Source organism: Mirounga leonina, unplaced genomic scaffold, assembly GCF_011800145.1.
Source record: "Mirounga leonina isolate KUSES-001 unplaced genomic scaffold, KU_Mleo_1.0 Mir_175, whole genome shotgun sequence".
In the NCBI taxonomy this organism is placed as follows: domain Eukaryota; kingdom Metazoa; phylum Chordata; class Mammalia; order Carnivora; family Phocidae; genus Mirounga; species Mirounga leonina.
Window position 1 is genome coordinate 17,706,042 of NW_023270453.1, and position 23,585 is coordinate 17,729,626.

Genomic DNA, 23,585 nt, shown 5'->3' on the forward strand with positions numbered 1-23,585 from the left:
CTTGCTCACTACTGCTCTTCCTAGCGGATCTTCATTTTGCTACATGTGCAGAGTTTACACTACTTGGCTTTTAATTTTATAATTAGGGAGGGGAAGTTTAAATGCCTCCCCAGATTAGGAATGTTAAGTAATTTTCTTTCTAGAACGGCAGTAAAAATATCTGCAATTTGCAAAGAGTTGCCATGTGGGAGGCGGCAGGAAGCAGATGTAATTTTTGCCAGGACTCATGGGTGTGTGGTGTTCTGAGGCACATGTCAAGATGACTAATAGTTGGATTGCCCTGACAGTACAGCTAAATAAAGGCTTGATAATACATTCTCGGCTACTAGTAAGACTTGACCACTTTGTCATGCGAAGACTATGCCGAACAGCTCAGTTATGTTCAAATAAGGCTGTTAGAAGCCGCGTCATGTAAGGAATCAGCTGTAAACCGAGGATATTTATAGAAGTCTAAAAAATTTCAGTGTGCTTAACGAATTTTTTGAAACCTAGCTCAAAGGGTATGTTCCTGTTTGAACTAGCTGTGTGCTTCTGGACAATTTGCTGTGTTTCGCTGGACCTCAATTTTCGTATTGCTAAAATATTTTGGGCCAGGTCACATGTGTCTGGCATTTTATACAGCACTACAATTCTGTGGTCTTGTGAGTATAGGGTGGATTTCAAATTACACGTTCACCATTTTCAGAACGCTCGGCTCAGATCTAGAAAACTTTCTTTTGCTACAGTAGAAAGTATTGTTGGGAAAATTGCTCCGACTTGGAATGGAAAATGAAACGTTCTCAAATTGCCCTTTGCCCCTTTAATTACAGTTAAGTTATTCAGGCATTCGGTGCTTTATGGCGTACCATTTTTTTAATTTAAAAAAAAAAAAACTCTTTGAAAAGTGCCATTGTAGCCATGGCAGATCCAAAGTGTCTCAAGTTGTCCCGAGGCACCAGTCATATTCTGCACTTCCCAGCTGACCTGGGTGCCCCTGGGGGAGTGAGGGCGGGGGCGATTGGAGTCAAGTTGTTTACCTTCATATTTTAATTGCTATGGAGAAAGAGCATAGCTTTTGTATGTAGTTCCTTTCTTAGGATTTAACCTTCTGCTACTCTGAGCTACTTTTTTTTCACCACAATCCTCCTTCTCAAACTGAATTATTCCCCTCCCAAATTTGGGTGATGATGAAGATGATTAGTACTGCGCCTTAACCAGGAGTTGGGTAGGCAATATGTTTTCTCTCTGCCTCCCTCTCTCTCTCTCTCTCTCAGTTTCTGTGTATTTATATATGTTTCCCAGAGCATGCCACACAGTAGGTGTTACCCCATTTCACAGATAGGGAATACTGAGGCTTCACGAAGTTAAAGTTCATTTCCCGAGATCACTCAGCCAGGGAAACAGCAGGCTAAGCATTCGGTCCAGCTCTCTCAAATGCCAAAGAGCAAGGTTTCCATCACCACCCACCCCTGTTTTCTGTCTTGTCCAAGCTCTCATGAGAGCCTTCTGCTCTTTCCACGGGATGCACTTTAAAAAATGAAGTTACATTTATGAAATGGAGACAGAACTTTCCTACAATTCAGAGGCACTAAAGCTATAAACTATGCTGTAATCCTGAGCAAACAAAAGTAACCATTTTGAATTGCTTTCAAGATATGAGACAGATGGCATGTATTTATTTTTAATGTTTAAGAAGATAGAGAAAGCAATTGGGGATGTGACATCCTGCATTAATTGGCAAGCATCACCTAATGTACATAGTTAAGACACAAAGAGAGGAAAATTAAGTCCATGCATCACACAAATGAGGCAATACAACAAAGTGTATTTAACTAGGTTTATTTTATAACATGGTCTCTCTGTTTCGCTCTAAGTAATTTTAATGAGAATTCTCTAAACGTCTGTGAGTGAAAAGAGACAAAGAGGAGAAGGAGTCTGGGTACCACATGTCCTGATAGGAGCCGTGCTGGGCTGAGTAGTCACTGCAGAATTTTCAATTAAAGCCGATTTCACTAGAATGTCCGATGACCCTGTCAGTTCCTCCAAACTCGGGGTGCTAGGCCTTAACTTCCCTTTATGTAAGCCATACCAAAAAGAAAAAAAAAAAAAAAAAAGCAAAGAAATCATCTGGAACTGTTCCTTAAATTAAGAGCCCCCAATTCAAAGCTGCCATAAACAATTATTAACTTTCTAAACGGCTTAGCTGCTTAGCTAATGGGTGACTCTTCCCCATGCCACTCATGAGCATTTTCTGCAGCTTCTTACAGTGCTGGGTGCCCAAGCATGTTTAGCCGTGACTGGCATGTACCCAGCAAAGCATAGCTCTGTTTCATCCATTTCTTCAGTTTCACATTGCCACACTTCATTCTGGTTGTGCAAGACTTCCTTCCAGATGTGCAAGACAGGCGATGTCAGTGAAGTCGGTGAAGGCAGCATTGCGGGGTGTCACTTCTCTGCTCCTGCAGGTGAGGAGAGGGACAGGTTCAACAGCAGCGAACGGACCGCGTGCCCTCTCTTCCCGTTGAGACGGGAATCGGAGAAGCTCTTCCCTAGCGCCCCTATTCTGACTCCTACAAATTGCTATCCTCCCCAAACCAGGTCATTTATTCACAGCTCAAAAGCTAAAGCAAGCCAACTCACCACGAGACATATGTGTGCCTGTATTTTCACTGTAAAAATTTAACTCTTCACGGTAAAATTGCCTTCAGGCAGAATTCAGACAAGTCGTTCAGTTAAAATAAATGAAAGAGAACGGTCATGCTCACTACAGATTGAAAATAGGGAACCAGGGCAATCCGTTTTTTTTTTTTTTTTTAAGATTTTTATTTATTTATTTGACAGAGAGAGAGATAGCGAGAGCAGGAACACAAGCAGGGGGAGTGGGAGAGGGAGAGGCAGGCTTCCTGCCGAGCAGGGAGCCCGATGCGGGACTCGATTCCAGCACCCTGGGATCATGACCTGAGCTGAAGGCAGACGCTTAACGACTGAGCCACCCAGGCGCCCCCAGGGCAATCCGGTTTTAATGATCTGTCTGGCACGGTGCTGTCTCAGAAGATGGAGACAGGCAGCAGGGGCTAGGGCCTGGTGGGCAACAGACCACTGGAAATCCAGCATTTCTGGGGTGGCCCTGGCAACACCCCCGTTCCCTGGAGAGCAGAAAGAGCCGCGAGGGGGGCCTTTACTGAGCACGTGAGGACGGTCCCATGGGACGGGCCACCTGTGTTTGGGCTTCTCCAGTCTGTGATGCAGCATACTCAACTTCAAGGATGTCAGGGGGAGGGGGTAATGAGAACTGGTTCCAGTCCCATTGTGACTAGAAAAGTTCATGGGGTTTGAGAGAGGAAGGCGCGCCAACAGCTTCTGGTTCACCATGAATCAATCACGACCCACCCACCGAGCTTCCTGTGCTTAGGTAATGAGGAGCATTGCCTTTTAAGGATGCATGTATTCCAGCGACAGCTGGGGGTGAGGGGGCACCTGGAAAGCACACAACCACACAAGAACGTGGGAAAGCTGTTGTCCAAATACCCCGGAGCCCTTCCTTCAAGCTGTGAGTTCCCTTGGAAACTTTGAACAGTGATCCAACTTAGGAACTACTGTGTTTTTAAGGGAATTCTAGCAGTTCTATTAGCCAAGACTGGGCATTTACCCTCCTGCATTCTGGGGAATCCATGGTGAACATTCCCACATAGAACTTACAAGTGAAAAGATTCATTAATTCTCAGCTGTGTGATGGTTTCCTAAACTCTTTAAACTTTGCTTTTCTCATCTCCAAAATGGGAATAATGGAAATCCTTTCGGGATTGTTGAAAGACTAGAGAAAATGTAGGTCGGCGGGGACTGAGCATGGGGTATGGAACATGACATATAATCGATAGCTGATGATTATGCTCAATTGCATGGTGGATATTTATTTCTCCATCAGGAAAATAACTCTTGTTTTCCCTACTGAATTTATTTAAAAATAGATTTTTTTTTTTTTTTTAAACTCAGCATTAGGCAAATTTCACTCGTGTTTGCTTTCCACAACATTTTCCCGTAAATCCGGTGAAAGACAAGCTTAGGCTTTGCGGGGTGTTTTCATGATCAATACCGTAGCTTCCTCTCACAGTTCTTGCCATGCTACTGAAATCTTACAGGAAGGAAGTTCTGCAAATCTTTGAGTAAAACACTTTCCTGTCAGAAGCCGTGAACATGCTGACCAATGGCAGAATGGAATTGACCAACACATTGAGTGAGCTGAATTCACAGTGTTTTTGACAAATGACAAAGAACCCAGAAGTCCTGAGTGTTACCGCGGTTTTCACATGTGGCTGTAAATCCCGAGACTGGTCCAATTGTTCTGAATCGGGTGGGCCGTGCTTAGGTTCCCATTAAACGGGTATCTCATCATAGTCCTTGGACTCACTGCATTATTTAACGTACCATGTTCTTCCTGATGGAATGAATGCTGTGCATGGAAAGCCTCATCCATCACCGAGTCCCAGCCTCGATGCTTGAAGCTGCTCTAATTTGGCATATGTTCTGTCCAATTAAAATTCCTATGCTTACATGCAGATACACATGTTGGTTTGTTTTCTTTCTTGTTTTCTTTTAGTTCACTGATGTCTGCTTGTTTTTTGTGTTCACCCCCTTTTCCCATGCCTCCATGACTTTTAGTGAAAATAAAACACCGTGTGTTTGCCGAGGTTTGGGGGGGTTTTGCTTTGTTTTGTTTTTTCTTTGTTTTGCTCTGTTTTGGGGTTGCTGTTGTTGTCTGTTTGTAAAACAGTCTCACTGGCCATTGTCCTCTGACAAATGAGCACTCCCGAGGGTTCTGATGCAGCCGACCACTCCGGGGAACAAATCTGATCAGCAAGACCGTGAAAACGGCTCTCGCTTTCTCCTCAAACCAAACCACCGACGGTGAGCAGGCAGCCGCTAGCGTCCTCGGTTTGCAGGCTGGACCCGAGTCTCGGTCAGTTAATAGACACAACCAGCGGGACACAACCAGACACAGAAATAGTAGCCAACGCATCTCGTCCTGCTATCGTGATAGGTTCTGGGTGGCTTCCTAATTAATGTCAGGAATCAGACTCTCCAGAGTAACAGGTGCTCCTGTACGAAGTCTGTGTGGACTCCTGGTCAGACCCACGTTCACCTTCTCAGCCGACCCGTAGCTGAAGTCCATGAGTCAGGGACAGAGGATCTGAGAGCAAAGCCCGCATTTCATTCATTCACTCAACAGTCAAACCCAGCCACTGCAGACAGCATACAACCGAGTCTGGACTCTTTTTTCCAAGCTTTGGGTAAAACCAGACCCCTTCCACCAGCCCTCGGGCCACGCCGATCCACAGGTGTCTCCTTCCCTGAGTTTCTGAGACTTGCTTTTTATTTGCCTTATTTGATACACAATGCAAGGCACCTCTGTGCTTTTATTTTTCATTTGAAATGCACGGCCAAAGAGTCGGGCTTTTCAAAGCCACGCTTGTGTATCTGTGGCCCCTGCACCCAAATCCCATCACTGCCTATCAAGTCGGTGCTCAATAAATGCTTGCTCGTTGGGCAGTGATGATGCAGGTGTCCGTGCCTGTGTGTGCCCACGGCTCCCTCACCAGGGCCCCACATTTGATTCGATCTGATAACAAGTCACCCGGGCCATTCCTGCTGACCACAGAGCATATCCTGCTGTCAGGAATTATGCCCACGAGGATGACTGGCAGGTGCATGCCCTTATTTCTGGACCTGTGTTGGAGCTTCTACCACCGAATACCAAGGATGGACCTAGACAATATATCCATGGAATTTGTTTTCATGTCTACGATGAGGTGGTTGAATCGTACTAAGAGAATGCCTTGCGCATCCTTCCCAAGGTGTGATGGCGTTTCAGAAAGGGATGAGAGCATCCTGTGATGGCCAGCTCTGAGTCCCTCCTGGGGCGTCCACTCTGCTCTCCTGAACCTCCAGCATCTGCCTCTTCTCTGGGTTTCTTCACTTTCTCCCGCGCGCTCCCCAGAGTAGGAGCCCCTCTGGGCGGTGAGTGTTCCACCTCTGACGGCTAGGTGCCCAGCGTGGGTGTGCTGCACCTGCCCATGCCACGCATGAAGGAACAGATGTCTACTTCACTCCTGTCATCAGCAGCATGCACACCTTAATCTTAAATAAAGCCCAGCTACTCACTTGATCCAAAATATTAGACGTCTCTGGTAAACCTGTTGTCCAGAGGGGCTTGAGGGAGGCCACTCACCCAGCATGTGCTCATTCTTTTCCTTCTCCCTGTCACCTTCAATATAAAAGCTCTTAGAGAATTTGAAGCTGCTGAAGATCAGAGGAAGATGATGGGGGAAATCCATACGCAACATTCACAGGGGCAATGTCGCCCACCCGAGTTCCCTTCTTTCCACTTGACATGAATTCAAAGGACTTATCCCTCCTGCAAACACACCGAATGCTGCAGAAAGAGCCCCATGCCTCGGAGTAGAGCCACTTGGTGAAAACGAAAATGAAACTTTATTAGAGCAGGTTCTCTGCCTGTCATTCAGATTTAAAAAATCAAGTGTTTTGACATATTACTTCTAAACTAAGTGCAAAGCCTTTTAAACCACAGAATGAGTTGGGTGTTCCCAGGTGGCTGGTTTACTCGTCTACAGACCCCGAACCTCCTCCCTCAGGAGCGTGGCGCCTTTTCCCATGTCCTATTTGCCAGCCATTTGTGGTTGATTCTCCCCCATCCCACCAGAGCGCCCCTCTTTTGCTCCAAGCTCACAAGATGACTGCTTCTCACCGGCTCAGTTCAGCCAGTGCCCAGCGGAGTACGTGCCTTCCTGTCCCAGGTTTAGGTACCAGGTTCTGGTGACCCTCTGAGATGAGAACATTGAGTTCAAAACCCTGCCTGGATCGTGTCATCCCCGTGGGCAGAGTCTACAGCTCCGTGTCTGCGTCCGTCTCTCGCTGCTGCCAGTGGTCGACACGGGGCTCGCACCCTCGCTCCCCACGCAGCCCCAGTGCCAGGAGGTGGCAGGAAGTCAAACCCCAATCCACTTTTCTCCAGGTGGCTCACTTGTTTTTGTCTCAAGTCCTTGGGTAGAACCTTCTCTCGCTCGCCATGATTCCTTTTAGTGACCCTTCTTTATTGCATCGATTTTGGGGCCTAGTCACTGGGAAATAGCCTTTCAGGAGATCCCAGGAGCAAAGAAAAGGCAGCAGAGCCCGAAGGCCTGGCATCCACCGCTGGCTGGGTGGCTTTGGCACTTCCCTGGGGGTGAAATCACCTGTCCCCCAAGTCCCGAAGACAGGTGTGCCACTCTCGGGGGCTGATGCCTGGGCAGATGCCTTCCGGGAGTAGGACTGTGTTCCCGTGTCCACGCTCCGGCTGCTTCTCGACCTCCCTGGGCTTCGGTTTGTGATGCTGGAGTTAGTGGGACTGCACGAGACGTCGTGAGGAGCCTGGCCCGGGACCTGGCGCCGGCGGGCGACGGACATCACGGTTCCCTCCGGTTCGGATGACTACGGTAGGCTCTTCTTTGAAAAACAGGAGCAGTAATTTGAAAACAGCCTCCCGAAGTTGTTAGGTGGGTCCGGGGACTCAGACATACGGCAACACTGAGTCTTCAGCTCGTGTGGACACCGCCATCCCTGTCGGTGTGGCCGAGCCTGGACCTGCGCCCGTGCGTCGCCGCCCCCGCTCCAGCGCGTGACCCTCACACCGACTGCCCGGGATGAGGACTACAGCGCGGGGACCCGACGGGGGGCCCACGGAGAGCAGCGGTCGCGGCGACCGCCGATGGCACGCATGGCGAGAACGTAATGCTCACCCGTGCCTCGTGATCATGCCCCGTTTTACGATCCGAGCGCTCTTTCCTTACGAAGAGGAGGTATCAATGGCAGACGAAGACCCACCTAAGACGATGCCGTGACTGAGCATTGGTCGAACTCACTGCTGGCCGCCTTGTCACGAGACCGTCAGACCGTCCTCCCTGGGTAGCTCGGGCGTACAGAGTGCCGCGTCTACACGAGGCATCATCATCCGAGGGTGCGCGTTCACCGCGGTCCGGAGAACACGGCAGATGCAGCCCGGCCGCAGAAGGGCGGCCACGATCCCTCATCCCCTCCCCGAGCCACTAACAGCGGGAGCCGCAGAGTGGATGGAGGAGTAATTGTTAGCGGGCACCGATCACAAGCCATGCTTGTCTCTACGGAATGAACAGGAAGGTCCTTATCTTGGCGGAATCTCCCTTCCGCATTCTAGACACTCCTTCTGGGTCCCCTCCCAGCTCAGCGGCCCATGCGGGTTGCCTGTCTCCCCATCCCGTTCCCACAAGTCTAGTGCTCTTGGGGACAAGTCTCTGAACAGGCCGTGGACGAGAAGATGGACCCAGAAGAAGCAGGGTGTTAGTGAGGCTCACGGGGAGCAGATTCTCACCAAGGAGCAGCTCTCTGTGAAGGACCATGGACGAGGGCTACGGTGACTCAGTTGCCCTGGGCCTGCACTCACACACGGCCAGTGACTCAGAGCATGAGCACCTGGGGTGGGGCCGTCCAACAAGACTCTGCACTTTCCTTGCCCATTCGTACCGTTCTGGGAAAACCAGCCGAGCCTGGGATGGCAGCCTGACACATGTCACAGGACTCTATCTCCTAAGCATGTGAGTACAGAGGAGTTGCACCCCTAACCTTACAGGAAAAGGAAGGGCCCAGGGGAGACTCCCTGAAGAAATGTGAGGTGTGTCCTTGTAAAACTGGATGGCTGGGGCATGACTTATCATGTGGGAGGCAGCGCGGAGTCATAGGATGAGGTGGGTTTGAGAACCGGGTCTGAGCCCTGCCTGCCCCGTCTGAGCTGTGTGGCTGTGGGCAAGTCACTCGACTTCTCTGAGCCTTTGGTGCAACAGCTATGAAAAAAGGACATCTTCCTGGCAAACCTTCATGGGGATGATATAAAATAGGTATTTGGCAAATACGAATTCCCTTTTCTTTCAAAGGTAAGGATTTTAATTTTCTAGAGGCAAAGAAAGGGATGGTCGGGGGACGACTGTTTAGGATAGTGTCACTCGGGCTATGCTGTTGCAGCTGCAACGTCATGCTTTAGAATCACGTGGGCTGGCGCATTACAGGTGCAGAAGTGACAAGGTTGGGGGGCCTTGGTGGCTCAGTTGGTTAAGCGTCTGCCTTCGGCTCAGGTCATGTTCCCTGGGGTCCTGGGATCGAGCCCCCCATCGGGCTCCCTGCTCAGTGGGGAGTCTGCTTCTCCCTCTGTCCCTCCCCCAGATTGTGCTTTCTCTCTCTCTCAAATAAATAAATAAAATCTTAAAAACAAAAGAAGAAGGAAGTGACAAGGATGGTGTATTCACCTACTGATGACTACTGGCTAGAAAAATTTATTCTTAGAATAGTTATTTTGGGAGTAATTTTATATTAGCTTATGTAGTATTCACAGGTGTTATTGTATCCCCACAGTTAATACAATGAAGAAACTATTATTCCCCTTATGTTCAGTTTATGATGTGCCTTAGAATTCGCAGGCTTCCTTCGATCCGACTGCACACACGTGCCTTTGCTAAGGCCTGAGTGACATTTAGGACACTTGCCTTCAAGTATTTCCCATTGCAAACAATAAAATCTACAAACACATTTAAAGGAGTATTGCATAAGCACTCTTAGGCCCAATAAGTAATGAATGCTTATTAAAATATGTTGACATGGTAATATTCTACATGGTGCGCTCATAACATAAAAGCCTGGGTTTGCAGTTTTCTCCTCATTCAAAATCTATTTGCTGTGTCCTTGATGGACAGAAAACCAGATGCACAAACACATTTTGACCAAACTGTCAGCTCCAAGGAGCCGGTCGCCGGGAAGGTTATATGCAAGTTGTAGGCATGAGCTGTCCAAATGTTTCCCCAGAACGAATGCTGGAGTGTAGTGTAACCCGTAAGGAACCCGAGCTTAATTATTAGCGTTCAAGTGAGGTCTGAAGTCTGGTAATAATGGTCGATTCCCTTTTTCCCCCAAAGTGCAGAAAAACGGGCACATCTGACCTTCTAACGGTTCATAGGATGGGTATGGATCAAAAGTTAGACTCCCGAGGATAGGCAAAAAGTCGTTTGTGTGTATGTCCTTCTGTTTTCTAACTTTGGGGAATTCGGCAAATCAGAAGCAAGAACAGAAGGGAGGAAAGGCTTGAACAGGGCTGGAGCAGGGACCTTGCACGGATTACATGGGTTTACAATCTCTTCTGCAGCTTATTTAGTCTTTAATGTTTAGTAAATATATACAACTTATTTTCTGCCTAACCTTCTTTTCCACAGTCAATGATGACTTTATCTCAGTGTACTTTTTTTAGGAAGCCCCAGATGTTTGGCCCAGAAATAAAGCCAAAGGTTAGGGTTTGAGGTGCTTCTCTGCTTTTTCAAAAATGCCAGGAAAGAAGGTGAACCCGAGCACAGTTAGGTTGGGTCCCGCGAAGAGTCCCAGAGCAGGGTCTTTTCACGGAGTGAGACCTTCCCAGCGCTTTGTTTGCAGAGCAGGGAAATGCAGGGCTTTTACTATTTTATTTTATTGTTTTCCAAGTCAAATCTAAATTAGGAGACAGAAACCAAGATGACTCAAGAGCTCTTGAAAAAAGGCAAGTCTCTTAGAGAATCGCGTGTTTTCATGCAGCCTGTGCAGGGGGAGGGGGGCTGTGATGAAGGATCTGTAACTTTTATTTGCAGACTTTCGGTTCTGCTCTAAGTTGGTAGAAACCATTGGTTCCCTCTTTCATTTCCTGTATCGAGCACCCCACTAAGAACAGCTTCTCACATCTCTATGCTGGCATTCTGAGGAGCAAGGCCATGCCCACATCGGCCTGCCCCTGCCGGGGATGGAGGACTCTAGTTCGTTCTGGGGAGCAATCCCCAAGGTAGAGGCTAGCACTCCTGTGGTGGACCGCATGGAAGAGCGCCATGCTCATTGCCAAGCCGCGCATGTAGCCCACGACTTGATACTAAATGCAGAAGTCATGGACAGGAGGAAAATGCCATCTCAACTACACATGGAGCTGTGGTTTTGAACCAGAGTAAAAATCAGAAGATTCAGGGGGAACTTGAACGTCACCCAAGGCCCATGGCTCAGAGATTAAAAATTTAGCTTCTCTTTAAATACCATACAAATCCTGAGTCCTGAACATGCACCAAAAAAGAAAGAAAGAAATGGGCATGTTTTGGTACGCTTTGGAAAAAGAAGGGACCAGTCACTACCTGCCTTCAGTGTTCTCCTTGATGCTAATAATTCAGCTCAAATGCCTTAGTTAAGCACCAGATAAGCCATTTTGGAAGAAAAGTAATCTGAGAGCAGAGGTGGAGAGATGGAAATCTTGGAGGCATGGAAATCTTGGAGGCGTCCCCTGACTGTGCTGGTCATGTTCCCTACAGTTCTTGTCATCATTAACCAGGTCCACTGGCCTTCCACAGGTCAAAACTGTGAGAGGACATCTGTTATCACTCAGGGGCGTTCTGAGAATTATCTAGAACATATTTGAAAAAGGAAATAGAAAGTCCCTTCTATTTATTTTTATTTGTTTTTTAAAGATTATTTATTTTTTCTTTAAGATTTTATTTATTTATTTGACAGAGAGAGAGAGAGCACAAGTAGGCAGAGCGGCAGGCAGAGAGAGAGGGAGAAGCAGGCTCCCCACTGAGCAGGGACCCCGATGCAGGGCTCGATCCCAGGACCCCGGGATCATGACCTGAGCCGAAGGCAGATGCTTAACCAACTGAGCCACCCAGGTGCCCCAGATTTATTTATTTTGAGAGAGAGAGAGAGTATGAGCAAGGGGAGAAGGAGAGGGCGAAGGAGAAAGAGAGTTTCCAGAAGACTCCGTGCTGAGCGCAGAGCCCAACTCGGGGCTCAATCTCACGACTCTGAGATCAGACCTGAGCTGAAAACCAAGAATCAGACACTTAACCGGCTGTGACACCCAGGCGCCCCCCGCCCTTTTATTTTTTTGAGTAACTCATTGTCTTAGTTATCTCATTTTGGAGAAGGAGAAGGAGAAAAATGCATGAAATGTGAGTTCTGCATCCAGCTACAGAGCTTTGTTCTGCCTGAGATTTGCATCTCGAAACCATCTCAAGGCTACAGGGTGCATCCTGGGTCTGACGCCTGGGGAATGAGCAAGGCGAGGGCTTGGTGCCCCACACCCAGGGAACTATGGAGCACCCCAACACCCAGACCTTCTCCATCTTGGGCGGGAGGGGATGCGATGCACACAGCTAGCTCTTCAGCCCCAGAAAGAGAGGGGGCAACGGGCCAGGTGGCAGAAGGAAGAACGGGCGTGCAGGGTTTGTCCCCTCTTCCTTTCATGTCACGTCTTCCAAGAGGTTCTTGATGTTTTTGAGGGAGTGCCCATTTCTGTGATTTTCAGAGCTCGGAAGCTGGCTGTGTGGGGAGGAAACAGCAGGGACCTGGGCTTGAGTCCCTATTGTGCCACCACCTTGCCCTTGGCCTTGCAGGGCATTGTGGCCTCTCTTTTCATCTGGAAATAATTGCAAATCTTTCATATATGAACATTACTGAGATAATATAAATATGTCATGGGGGCTCCTGTGAGCATGGTTTGCTGTTTAACCACACAGTGTGGACTCTAAGAGATGGGTAGCTGCAGGAGGTCTGTCCTGGTGCCAAGTGACGTCTGAGCAAGGACAGGGAAGGTCCCCTGCAATGGGTCCTCTTGTTGCCTAAGTTCTGAGAAGATACTCTCAGGAAAGTTATCATAATGCTCCTTAGAATCGCTATTTACTGCTAATGATGATAAACCGCAAGCTTCAGAGGTGACTGAGGTTTTCCCCTCATTCCAAAATCGAATCTTCCAGACAAGATTGAGGGGTGCAGACACACACAGCACCCTCCTCTGGAACCCCTCAAGTATCTCACACCATCCTTAAATAAGATCGTATGGATACCGCCTTAAAACACACATGGCATTTCCTCCTCATCCATTCCTGCTGCCGTAACACACACACACGCACACACACACACACAGTCACACACGGTGGGGGGCTTATGAACAACAGACGTTTGTCCCCCCAGCTCTGGAGGCTGGAGTCTGAGATCAAGGCACCTGCAGATCCAGTGTCTGCAGAGACCCCATTTCCTGATTCGCGGTGTCCTCACGTGGGGGAAGGGGCGAGGGGCTCCCTGGGGCCTCTTTCTTTATAAGGGACACTTCTGCCTCCTGGGGGCCCCACCCTCATGACCCCATCCCCTCTCCAAGTCTCCATCTCCTAAGACCACCACCTCGGGGGTCAGGCTTCAACACATGGGGGACACAACATTCAGTCCGTCGTGGTCCTCAGACAGGTGCCCGCAACGCGGCCACAGGCAGCTAGGATCGGTTTGCTATTGGGCATCCTTCCTCACTGCCCCTGGGAAAAGGCAATAGCTCAGCCGGGACAGTGTGGGGACCCGTGCATGTGGGCCCGGGGACAGAGGCTTCACGGAGCCCCGCGGCAGCTGGAGGTAGCCTGAAGAGAGGCTGCAGGGAGACCCTTAGCTGCCGGCAGGAGTGGGAGGGCAGAACAGGGACCCGTGCGGAGGTGACACCTGGTCTCAGGTGACCACGCCCAGGGGACTGGCCAGGGGCTTCAGCGGCACCAGCCAGTGGGGCTGGAGGAGCGCGGACAGGTCCTTACTGACATCGCTATCGTTCTTATGCCTGGAAACACAGTCTTCTCTGGTCTTCATCTCATCTTACTTATTTACTGCATTTTCTACATGATTCCACTTGCGTAAAGGTTCAGAGAATACATGTAATAACACCATTGATTGAAATAATGAAAACAGATTGTTTCAATAAAGACAGGGCTGAGCAGCAGTGAGCAACTGGCTTCTCTTTTACTGTCCCCCTGGGACGCCGGCGGAATGCCCTGCTTCTTGAACATGCTTCACTGTTGGGAGCAGCTCTGGGGCGATGGAGAAAGTGTTGAGTAGTGGAGCTCGGGCAGACCCGAAGGCCTGAGCAGGGTGCCCAGCCGGCATGTCCCCTGTGACCTCCTGGGGCCGGGAGGAGGGTTTATGTCCCTGGAAGTAAGGTGAGTGGCATCCCGCTGGCTGTCATGTTTCCTTTTAGTGAAGGGGTGTTCTTGTATTCATGCGGGACATTAGAGAATTCTGCTCTCCTTGGTAGGGGAAGTTTCTCTCTTAGGAAAAGTAAAAAGCACTTGCTCACACAATCTGGGTCTTCGAGTTCCTAATAGAAACATGGAAGGAGGCGTCCCTGCTCTGTATGGAATGGGGCTTTCTCTGGGCGGACCGGAGACACACAGCGCCAGGGCCCCTGACTGAGGACAGCCGTCACCTTTAGGTCCCTTTCAGGAAAACACTGTCCACTGCTGATAGAACAGGCCCAGGCCCTCGAGCAGCATCTCCAGCAGATGTTCCCTGTTCTCCGTTCGGGTGATGTTCTTCTCTAATGTGATTTTCCTTCGTGGCTAGCGATTTCTGTTCCGTTGTCCCACGGCACCTCCGCTGGAGGACTGGGAACCTCCACGAGGTGTTGGCTTACAGAAGCTCGGGGTCATCGTGTCCTTTGCTCTCTACTTTTGAGTAACTGAGACTTTCTTCTCACACATCCCTACTTCCCCAAATATAGCACTGGCATTTTAATACCAAAATGCCAGGAGTCTGAGGGACCATGGCTACGGAAGGGAATGTGGTTGTCGGGGAGGGGCAGACCCCCTGGTTCCAGGCCCCCCAGGAGTTGTTAACAATAGCTGGAGCTGGAGGCCCTGGGGCTGCAGCCTAGATATGCACGTCCTTCTGTCTGCCTGCCTGTCTATCTAAAGAGCAGGACTTAGAGATTATCCAGGTAAACTGACCCTGAGGACCTTCCACCCAGAAGCATTCCAAGGATCCTCACGGCACTTTGAAGCTCAGCTGTGCTGTTTGACTTGTGACCGGTCCCTCAGAGAGACACGTGTCATTTCTGTTAAATTAGTGACATCATCCCAAGGCTGTTGGTTTGGAAGCATCCCCGGTGGGAAGTGGTCCAGGGTCCTCGGGACAATAAAACTGTCCCCCTCCTCCCCCGAGTGTTCACACAGTGGTGAGTACAGATAAACGACCCCACTGTGTGTGCAGTATGGATGTCCCCTTTTCGTGCATCAGACACTGACCCCCTCTTCCAGGTGAAAATTCAGACAGCGGCGGTTGCCACTTGCATGACTGAATCACCCGGCAGCCCGGGTATTGGAGCTCACACAATGCTTTTGGGCAAATCTCAGCTGAGTCAGCCTCTGTGGGTCCCGCTCCAGACAGACGGCGGTGGGAAGGCTCGGAGCTCCAGCAGCCTCCTGGTCCCTTTCATCTGCAGGCGGGAAGATAAAACCTGACGTCAGAGCCAGTGACTCAACCATCCGGGAGGATTCATTAGGTTCCTAGGAACATCCTTGCATAAATCACAGCCAAGAAAGCCTGGCAAGACGGTGTTTAAATTTCAGACTCGACGAGGAGAACTAGTGAGAAAACAAGACTCCTCCTGGAGGCGAGTGCCCTGTCCTGGGAATCGCTCAAGAAGGGACTTGCTTCATGGTGAACACGGGTTTAGCGTTGGTCACTGCTCACGGGCTGTCCTGCTGAAGATCCCTGTCTGTTATGATGGGAAGTGGGTTCATTCTATCCATAGATGCCACCTTTGCTCACTTCACAGTTTGGGATGAGGGCCTGGAAAAATAAGTCTTATTGTGAATTTATGTGGTTGTATTTATTCATTTTAATCAACCCACAAGATCCTGTGTTGATATGTTATTTTTGTCGGTCACTCTGAATATAAATTTGTCTCCATGTAATAACTCAGGTACGATGCTAAAAACTGCAAAATTATAGCAAATAGTTATTCAGGGTTTCTTGTGCCCACAGCGTGAAGATGAATGTTTTATATTATTTAATACTCTGGGAAACTCTGACATGGATAGTGTTTTTCTCACCCTGTGATGGATGAGGAAACCGAGGCCACAAAGAGAGAGCAAATCCTGACTGGTACTGCTAGCAGCCTCTGTCTGCAAATCGAAAGGTTACCTTTATAATCCAGCACTGCTTTCCTCTTCATTTTCAGGAAAAACAGCTTTTTAACTTAGCCAAGAAAACACTGGTTTACAAGATCTGACTTAACTCCAGAGCAGTGAGTGAGTTCATACAATGGTAAGATTCATTAACAGCCCTAAGGCTCTCCATATAGTCTTATATGCATGAGAAAATTTATATATGACATATATAAATTTAAGATATCAGACCCATTTCATTCCAAATAGTTTAGACTATGTTTTCTCAACCTTGACCTATTGACATTTCAGCCTAGATAATTCTCTGTCTGCCTGGGGGGGGGGGGGGGGGGGGGGGGAGAGCTGTCCTGTGCACTGTGGTAGTTCAGCCTCATCCCCAGCCCTGACCCACTAGATGTTAATAGCACCCACCGTGAGTTGTGACAAGCAGACATTATACAGTGTCCCCCAACCCACCCCGGTGGGGGGACATCCAAACCATCCCCAGCGAGAACCACTGGTTGGAGTGTTGTAGAACACTCTTATTCTTGAGGTCCCATTTCATGGTCTGAAACATAAAATGCATTGGTGGCAAACATTCCAACAGTTGCTTGCTAGTCAGGAGATTGGATGCTCTTCTATGTTCCCATGTCAACACCATTTGGCCCAAGCAAACTTCTCATCCTAGAAAGTTTTCTTTCCTCTTCTCTGAGACCATGCAAGAGATTCTTCAATGTTCCATCAAGCTCCAGCTTGGACACCTGCTCCGTATCTCTCAGGAGTCTGCCCAATCAAAGGTCTAGTCTTCCCCAGGATCTGATTATGTTGCATGACCTTTTGTTCTAAGTCTTCAAACTGCTTTCTGATGAGCTTTTTTTCTTCTTCTCTTTCAAAAAAAAAAAAAAAATCAAGAGCATTATTGTTGGCTTGCCAATCATCCCTGAACTAGACTATCAGCAGGCTGCTTCTTTCTTCAGAATATCTGGAAGAAAAAAATCCTCACAAGAGATTGACTTTAAAATAGGATGGTTTTCTTGAGTTCTTGGAATGGTTTTTATTATCCAGACCACCTGGTGATGAGAACAATTGCATAAATGACATAAGTGTAATCTAAAAGTATGTTCTAGCACATTTCAACAGGACACTTGCATTGCGGGTGCTGGTGGTTGGTCCTGCATAGGTCACTGGGACCTGACAATACTGACCCCAAGAGAAGCAGAGTGCCCCTCTCCCATCCTTTCTAAAGCTCAGGGGATCCAGCAGGACTTTCTCCAAGCACCTGCTCCCTTTCACCTCCAGTCACTGTGCTGGGATTTCTCTTCTGCATCCTGCTTGACCGTCTGCAATTTTCTGGGCCAATTTCTGCCTCTTTCAAGTTGAAAGCATGTCTGAGACCACAGAGATATATTCTTGAGAAAACTGGCAGTTTCCAACTTATGAAACCTAAACTTAGCCTAAGTCCCTTGGTGTTGTTGTTGTTTGTTTTTTGTTAGAACGAGGCTCTAGTCATATGAAGGGGAAAGAGATGAGATCAAGTTAGAGAAGCTACAAGACCTATTTCTAAAAGATTTACATATGCTAACACTTCTAAAATCTTTTACAATGAGGACTAATCTTAAGTAAGGTAGTCTGTGTTATTTTTAACTGAGGTGAGAAAAAGTTCCTGCTATTAGATATATAGTGGAAATGGAATGGAAAATATAGGTGCCTGGGTGGCTCAGTCGGTGAAGCGTCCACCTTCGGCTCAGGTCATGATCTCAGGGTCCTGGGATGGAGCAGCATCTGGCCCCCTGCTCAGCGGGGAGCCTGCTTCTCCCTCTCCCTCTGCAGTTCCCCCTGCTTGTGCTCTCTCTCTGACAAATAAATAAATATCTTAAAATATGAGTAAATTTAATGGAAAAAAGTTCTAAGATAACTCCTAAAATTCTCTTCACCTGCACCAAATGTATTATTGATTAATAAAAATCAGGGACTAATGTGCCTGGACTATACTACAATGGAAAAACTTGTCCTTGTGTAAGAAAATCCATACCACCAGATGTCTTCCTCCACAGTGATAAGCGATTGCTGCAATCTTCAAGCTCTACCACTGAAAGCCATTTTATATATTCTACAACACACAGGACATATTTTCCTTAGTCCCCTATGTAGTGTTATCTCAGTAAAATACAGTATTTGTCGTCCTAAAACAGACCTAATAAAGCACTTGGCACCTAAGCTTAGTTTCAATGTTAGACTCTTGCAGGGTTTCCTTATAAAATCAAACAATATGGCATCATAGTCTTTGCTCCAAAACAGCCTGGTCACACTCATTTTTCTCCCCATTTTTCTCCATTTGAATGAAAACATACAGAAATGCTGGAAACAGCGTCGGATCCATGAGCCTCCATCTGAAAGCCCCACAGCCTGGTTATTAGGACTGATCTCAGATATTGAAAGAAACCCAACTCCAGGAAGTACACTTCAGCCGACCAGCAAGACAAACCACACCAGCCTGCACCCCACTCACCCTCTCCTTCTGGGTCACCCGTCCCGCGAGACTGGATTCCAATGGATGCCTCTGATTCACTTCTAGGTGGTGGGGAGATGGTCCCTGTGTGTGTGTGTGTGCGCACGTGTGTGTGTGAGAGAGAGAGAGAGAAGTGTGTCTTCTTTATCAGAAACCATCTCCTCTGTACAAAGGTGATTTCTGTGTGTACCTGCAGTCTCAGCTAAGGTTAAGGCAGAGAAATAACATGCATAGAAATAACAAGCATTCTCTCTCCTGTTTAGAGATAAAGATTTTGTCTAGTGTCAATTAAACCACCCATGCTTTCTCTTTCTGCCCACCTCCACCCTCCTTTTAATATCTTGTCACAAGGACTGACACTTCACTGTATGTTTAGGTTCAAAACTCCATTGCACGTAGCTGAGAATTTAAAATATATTAATAGGGAGGTGAGTGAAGCAATCCACTTGCAACTTGAACCCCCCCATTTAATTTCTCCATCCCAAGATCAATTGATCGATCGATAGACAGAAGGGTAGATAGGTAGTCAGATGTATCCACAGAAAAGCATAATAAATGTGACTTTAAAAATAGCGAGAAAGAAGCCAAAGGAAAAGTAGCAAAAGTAAAAACAAAACAAAAACAAAAACCCCTGGGCTTGTACTCCCTGTTTGAGCTACCTTTCCTGTATTAGTCATAGGAAGTTCTCAGCATATGTACGTGAATCAAATATTCCATAAAAATTCAAGCCCAAACATACAAAGAAATTTTAGCTCCTTTGTTAAATAAATATCAGCTATCAAAAAAGTACTTGGAGGGAGCTGTTTTCAGTCCTTGGACAAGGGCCCAATAATCCACGCTTTGCACTGGGGAGAAAGGAACGTCAGCCACTCTGTTTCCTTCCGCATTATGCCGGCAGCAAAGTGCCCGGCACTGGAGAAGCCCAAGTTTCAAGTCTGCCTGTGGCCAAGCCGTCCCTTGGGGGGCCCTGACCCCATCACGGTGCTGTCGGCTGGGCTGAGGGTCAGCTGTCAGCCCTGAGTGGGCCATTTGCTTTAACCGGGTTCTCTGATGTCGCTAAACCACTGCTAAAGAGGTGACCTAATACAATTTTAGACTCCGTCTTAAGCCCAAAGGCTGCATCCGATTGGCTGTCATTTTATTTCTATCCTTAAAATATCTTTACAAATCTAATGAATGGAAAATCAACTGTCACATCCATCTTTTAAAAATCAAATCTCGGTGGTTGGATTCAATTGTGTTGTGTTCTTCCTGATGGTTCAGGGTTGATGTGGTGAGGCTCGCCTGTTGTCAACTGCATTCCCTGCCCCTGTCCATGAGCTCAGGAACAACTATTTTTAGGCGCAGGCGAGCCCCAGGGCGTCAGATGGTAAATTATTAGCTGTGACTATAAAAATAGTCATCGATCCACTTTGGGAACTTTTCCTTCTCCATAGCATATGGACTGGAATTTGCATCCCACCTTCTAGCAGTCGGGTCCCTGTAAATAGAAGGAAACCAACCACAAGTGCTCCCCACAGCCGAGGGGGAGCTATAAAGGACTCGCTGGGTCACCCCGGGCCTCCCCGTGTTTAGGAAACAAGCCCTCTGGGGAGGGGAGGCCACACACCTCTCCCAGGTTCTTTATGCTGCAGGAACACGCCACAGAGGGGCAGCCGGGACTGGGTTTGTGTGTTGGGCTCGTGGCTTCACGTCTGTCTCCATAAGGTCGATGTCAATGGAGGACGGAGCGTTAGATCTCAGAACTGGCTAGCCTGAGGTTCCAAATCTCCAGGAGCAAGGTCTTTTGTAAAAGCCTGCCATTGTTGCCTGCTATCTGGGAAAATCCACGACTGCCAACATAGTGGCATTCCAGGCTCCTCGTTGGACGCCCAGGATCCTGACGCCCGGGGAAGGGAGGTGACTTTGGGCAACGTTCTGGCAAGTCACGATGGCACCTGAGACATCCAGACTCCCCAGGGAATAACAGTCTGTCCGCATGTGGCTGCGAGTGACTTCAGCACAACACACAAGCGCTCCTTTATCAGAGCCTCGCTTCCAGACACGGTTTTGGGGGGAGGAAAGGAGACAATGAGGGAAAGGTTGAAAATTCAAACTCTCTATGATCCCACGTCATAATCCTGCATGGTTACGAATCTCATCCTCCCTGACGCAGGTGGGATAGCAAAGTTATCCCAAACCGCATTCTATCCATCAGTGCCAACTCTCCTGCTTTGCAGAAAAACTCAGCTTTCTCCTGGTCCAAGGAGCATTTCAGAAAAGGCAGAAAAAAAGAAGATTCATCAGAAGCTTTCATTTTGGTACACTTTTTTTTTTTTTTTTCCCCAGGAGGAGGGGGTGGGGTTTGGATAGAGGAAACCCTTTCATACCAGATTTTAAAAGGAAGGCGTTTTTAGAAGCGACAGATGAGAATATCCACCACCACTGTTTGCTCAGCTTTGGGCAAGTTAGAGGTCAGCTTCCAGTTGTTGACGGGGAACAGTCTGGTGAGCAAAATACCTTTATCATTAAATATTATCTTGCAAAAATATTTACTAGGGGGTAAACGTAGAACATTGTGCTAATAATGAGACACACAAATTTTGGAAACTGCAGCCAAACCTATGAAACAATACCCAGGAAAAGGTCTTGTTTTCATCATCCCTGGGGTGCGCGTGCGTATATTTAAGACTTTGCCTGCTGGCTCGGTTCCTTGTTATGAACTCCCATGGATCCTGGTCAGATAGAACACTTTTTATCCCTCCCCCAGAGTGAATGCAAAAAAGCTTTTAATTTACGTAATAAAGTAAGGGTCTCTCCTGAAAACCAAACTGGATCCAAGTCATATTCCGATTTGGGGAACATCTTTACTTCCCCATTTCTGCTCATTCCATTCCCTCACAGCCTGGGTACATGGGAGACTCTTCCTTTCCAAGGAGGAAGATAGTGAAAAAAGATGGGTGCAGCAAGGATGAGGAGAATTTGGGGTGGGGTGGGGGGATAACGTAACCCCTTTGTGCCCAGGAGTCCAGAACCAGTGATTCAGACTTTCCACTTGCGTGCGTGAGCCCAAGCGTTGTATCCCAGGGGGCACGGGGCGTTGAGGGCTGCATCATCCTGCCCGGGACTGTGGACACAGCCTGTTCTCAGCCCTTCATGCCCAGATTACGGCCACGGCCTCCTGAGTCCTGGGCCAACACTCTCCACGTTCCGATTCATGCTGCCCACCTGCGCCGGGCTGAGCTTCCCCATGCCCCTTGCCTCCTGCCATCCTCTAGCTGGAGAGACAAGGAGCACTCCCTTTGCCTGCCCCACCAGGCTTTCCATCACTGACTCTGAAGGAGGCCCAGGTTCTTCAGACCGGATTCTCGGGGCTGCGCCCTCCTCCCCAGGGAAGCTGGTCTCCAGGACCCCCACTCTGAGAGAGGACTTCAGCTGCTTCCATTTTGACCTGAAACTTGCCAGTTGGGTTCTTTCCAACTTGTTTTTGGACTCAGGGGGAAGACCCTGAAGGCAAAACATCCCCGGATGGCACCGAAATTACCCTCTCAAGCAACAAGGACTGCCCTGAGCCAGGAAGACTCCGCCCATGATTGACCCCAAGACAGTATCCACTTGACCTTCTCTGCCCTCGGGCACGTGCCCATCCGCTTTGCCCCACATTTTCCTTCTATAAACCTGGAAGTATGTTCAGCACTTTGGAGACCGTCTTTGAGATCTTGGTCCACCGTATTCCTGGTGTCAGCCTCGCTGAACTAAATTCCTTTCTGGTTTCACCACCAGTTGTTTCTCTCTTTGGATTTTGTCAGTGACAAGTGGCTGAATCTGGTCTGTTTGGGATCCCCAGAGCTGGGGACCCTCGCACCCCTGCACGCCCTCTCCAATGCCTCCTGTCATGAGGACTCCAGGGTCCGAGACTTTGTGTCGTTTGTCCACAGCGGCCTGTGCACTCTCATGAGCATGACTGCATTTCTCCACCCACGTAGATGTGTGTTGGATCCTCCGAGGGGTTCTCATGAGGGTTCTTGAACCAGTAGTAAGAGTCCACCATGCATTGTTACCGTACATGTTGTCAGGTGTTGCTGGAGTCAGGAGGTGTCCCTTCCCAAATAAGAATAATGGGCATCAGGGCGCCTGGGTGGCTCAGTCATTAAGTGTCTGCCTTCGGCTCAGGTCATGATCCCAGGGTCCTGGGATCGAGTCCCGCATCAGGCTCCTTGCTCAGCGGGAAGCCTGCTTCTCCCTCTCCCACTCCCCATGTTTGTGTTCCCTCTCTCACTGTGTCTCTCTCTGTAAAATAAATAAACAAAATATTAAAAAAAAAAAAAAGAATAATGGGCATCCACTCTGAAATAAAAATGCGTCCTTTTATTTTAAATCAAGGTCAGTGAAGATGGAGAGACTCTTAATGAGCAGCATCATATCATGGGCAGTTCGGCCTCCTGGCCTGAGCAGCGTGGCCTTGTGCGGGGCTTGGTTCATAGGGGCGAGAGCAGCCCTGAGCCGCCCCAGAAGCCGCCTCTCGTGCTAATCCCAGGAACCCTGGCCACCCCAGCTCTTCCATTGTAAGGTGCATTTGAGCGTTTGGCAGTGTGTTCGGACACTGTCTGCTAGGTGGGTAGATAATACAGTGAGACACGGCCATCAATCCAAATTTTATAACCATTAGTGAACTCGAAAACCTATTTATTTTTAAGGTGGAGAAACTCAGGCTCACCTGGTTAAATGATTTTCCTAAATGTCTTGGCAGCTGAACTGGAAGTGGGACCCAAGTGTCCAGGTCCCACCCAGGACTGTACCTCCAGGCCCTAATGTCTCTGCATTTCATTGTGTAAATTATAGGTGTTTAAATATTGTCGACAAAATGTATATTCATTCTAAATATCCGTGAAAAAAAATAAAGGGGGAAAACAGAAAACAACTCACCATGCAGCATTAACTGTCCTTAGAGATCTTACCAGGTTTTCCATTTTTTCTCCTTTTCCTGGTTTTACTACAGATTCTAATTTTACTTACTGTTCGGAACCTGACTCTTATAAAATATCATGAATGTCCTTTCACATCAATAGATATGACTCGACATGACCATGTTTAGGGTTGACCTGTTATACTACTGAATGGAT

General features: G+C 48.2%; 1 long non-coding RNA gene across 1 annotated transcript; it reads left to right on the plus strand.

The window, feature by feature from the left end:
• Positions 1-7,260: 7,260 nt before the first annotated feature.
• Positions 7,261-20,750, plus strand: LOC118021630. Its single transcript, XR_004682246.1, has 3 exons — positions 7,261-8,603; positions 16,049-16,134; positions 18,328-20,750. It is a non-coding gene; the product is annotated as an uncharacterized LOC118021630 (long non-coding RNA).
• The last annotated feature ends 2,835 nt before the right edge of the window (positions 20,751-23,585 follow it).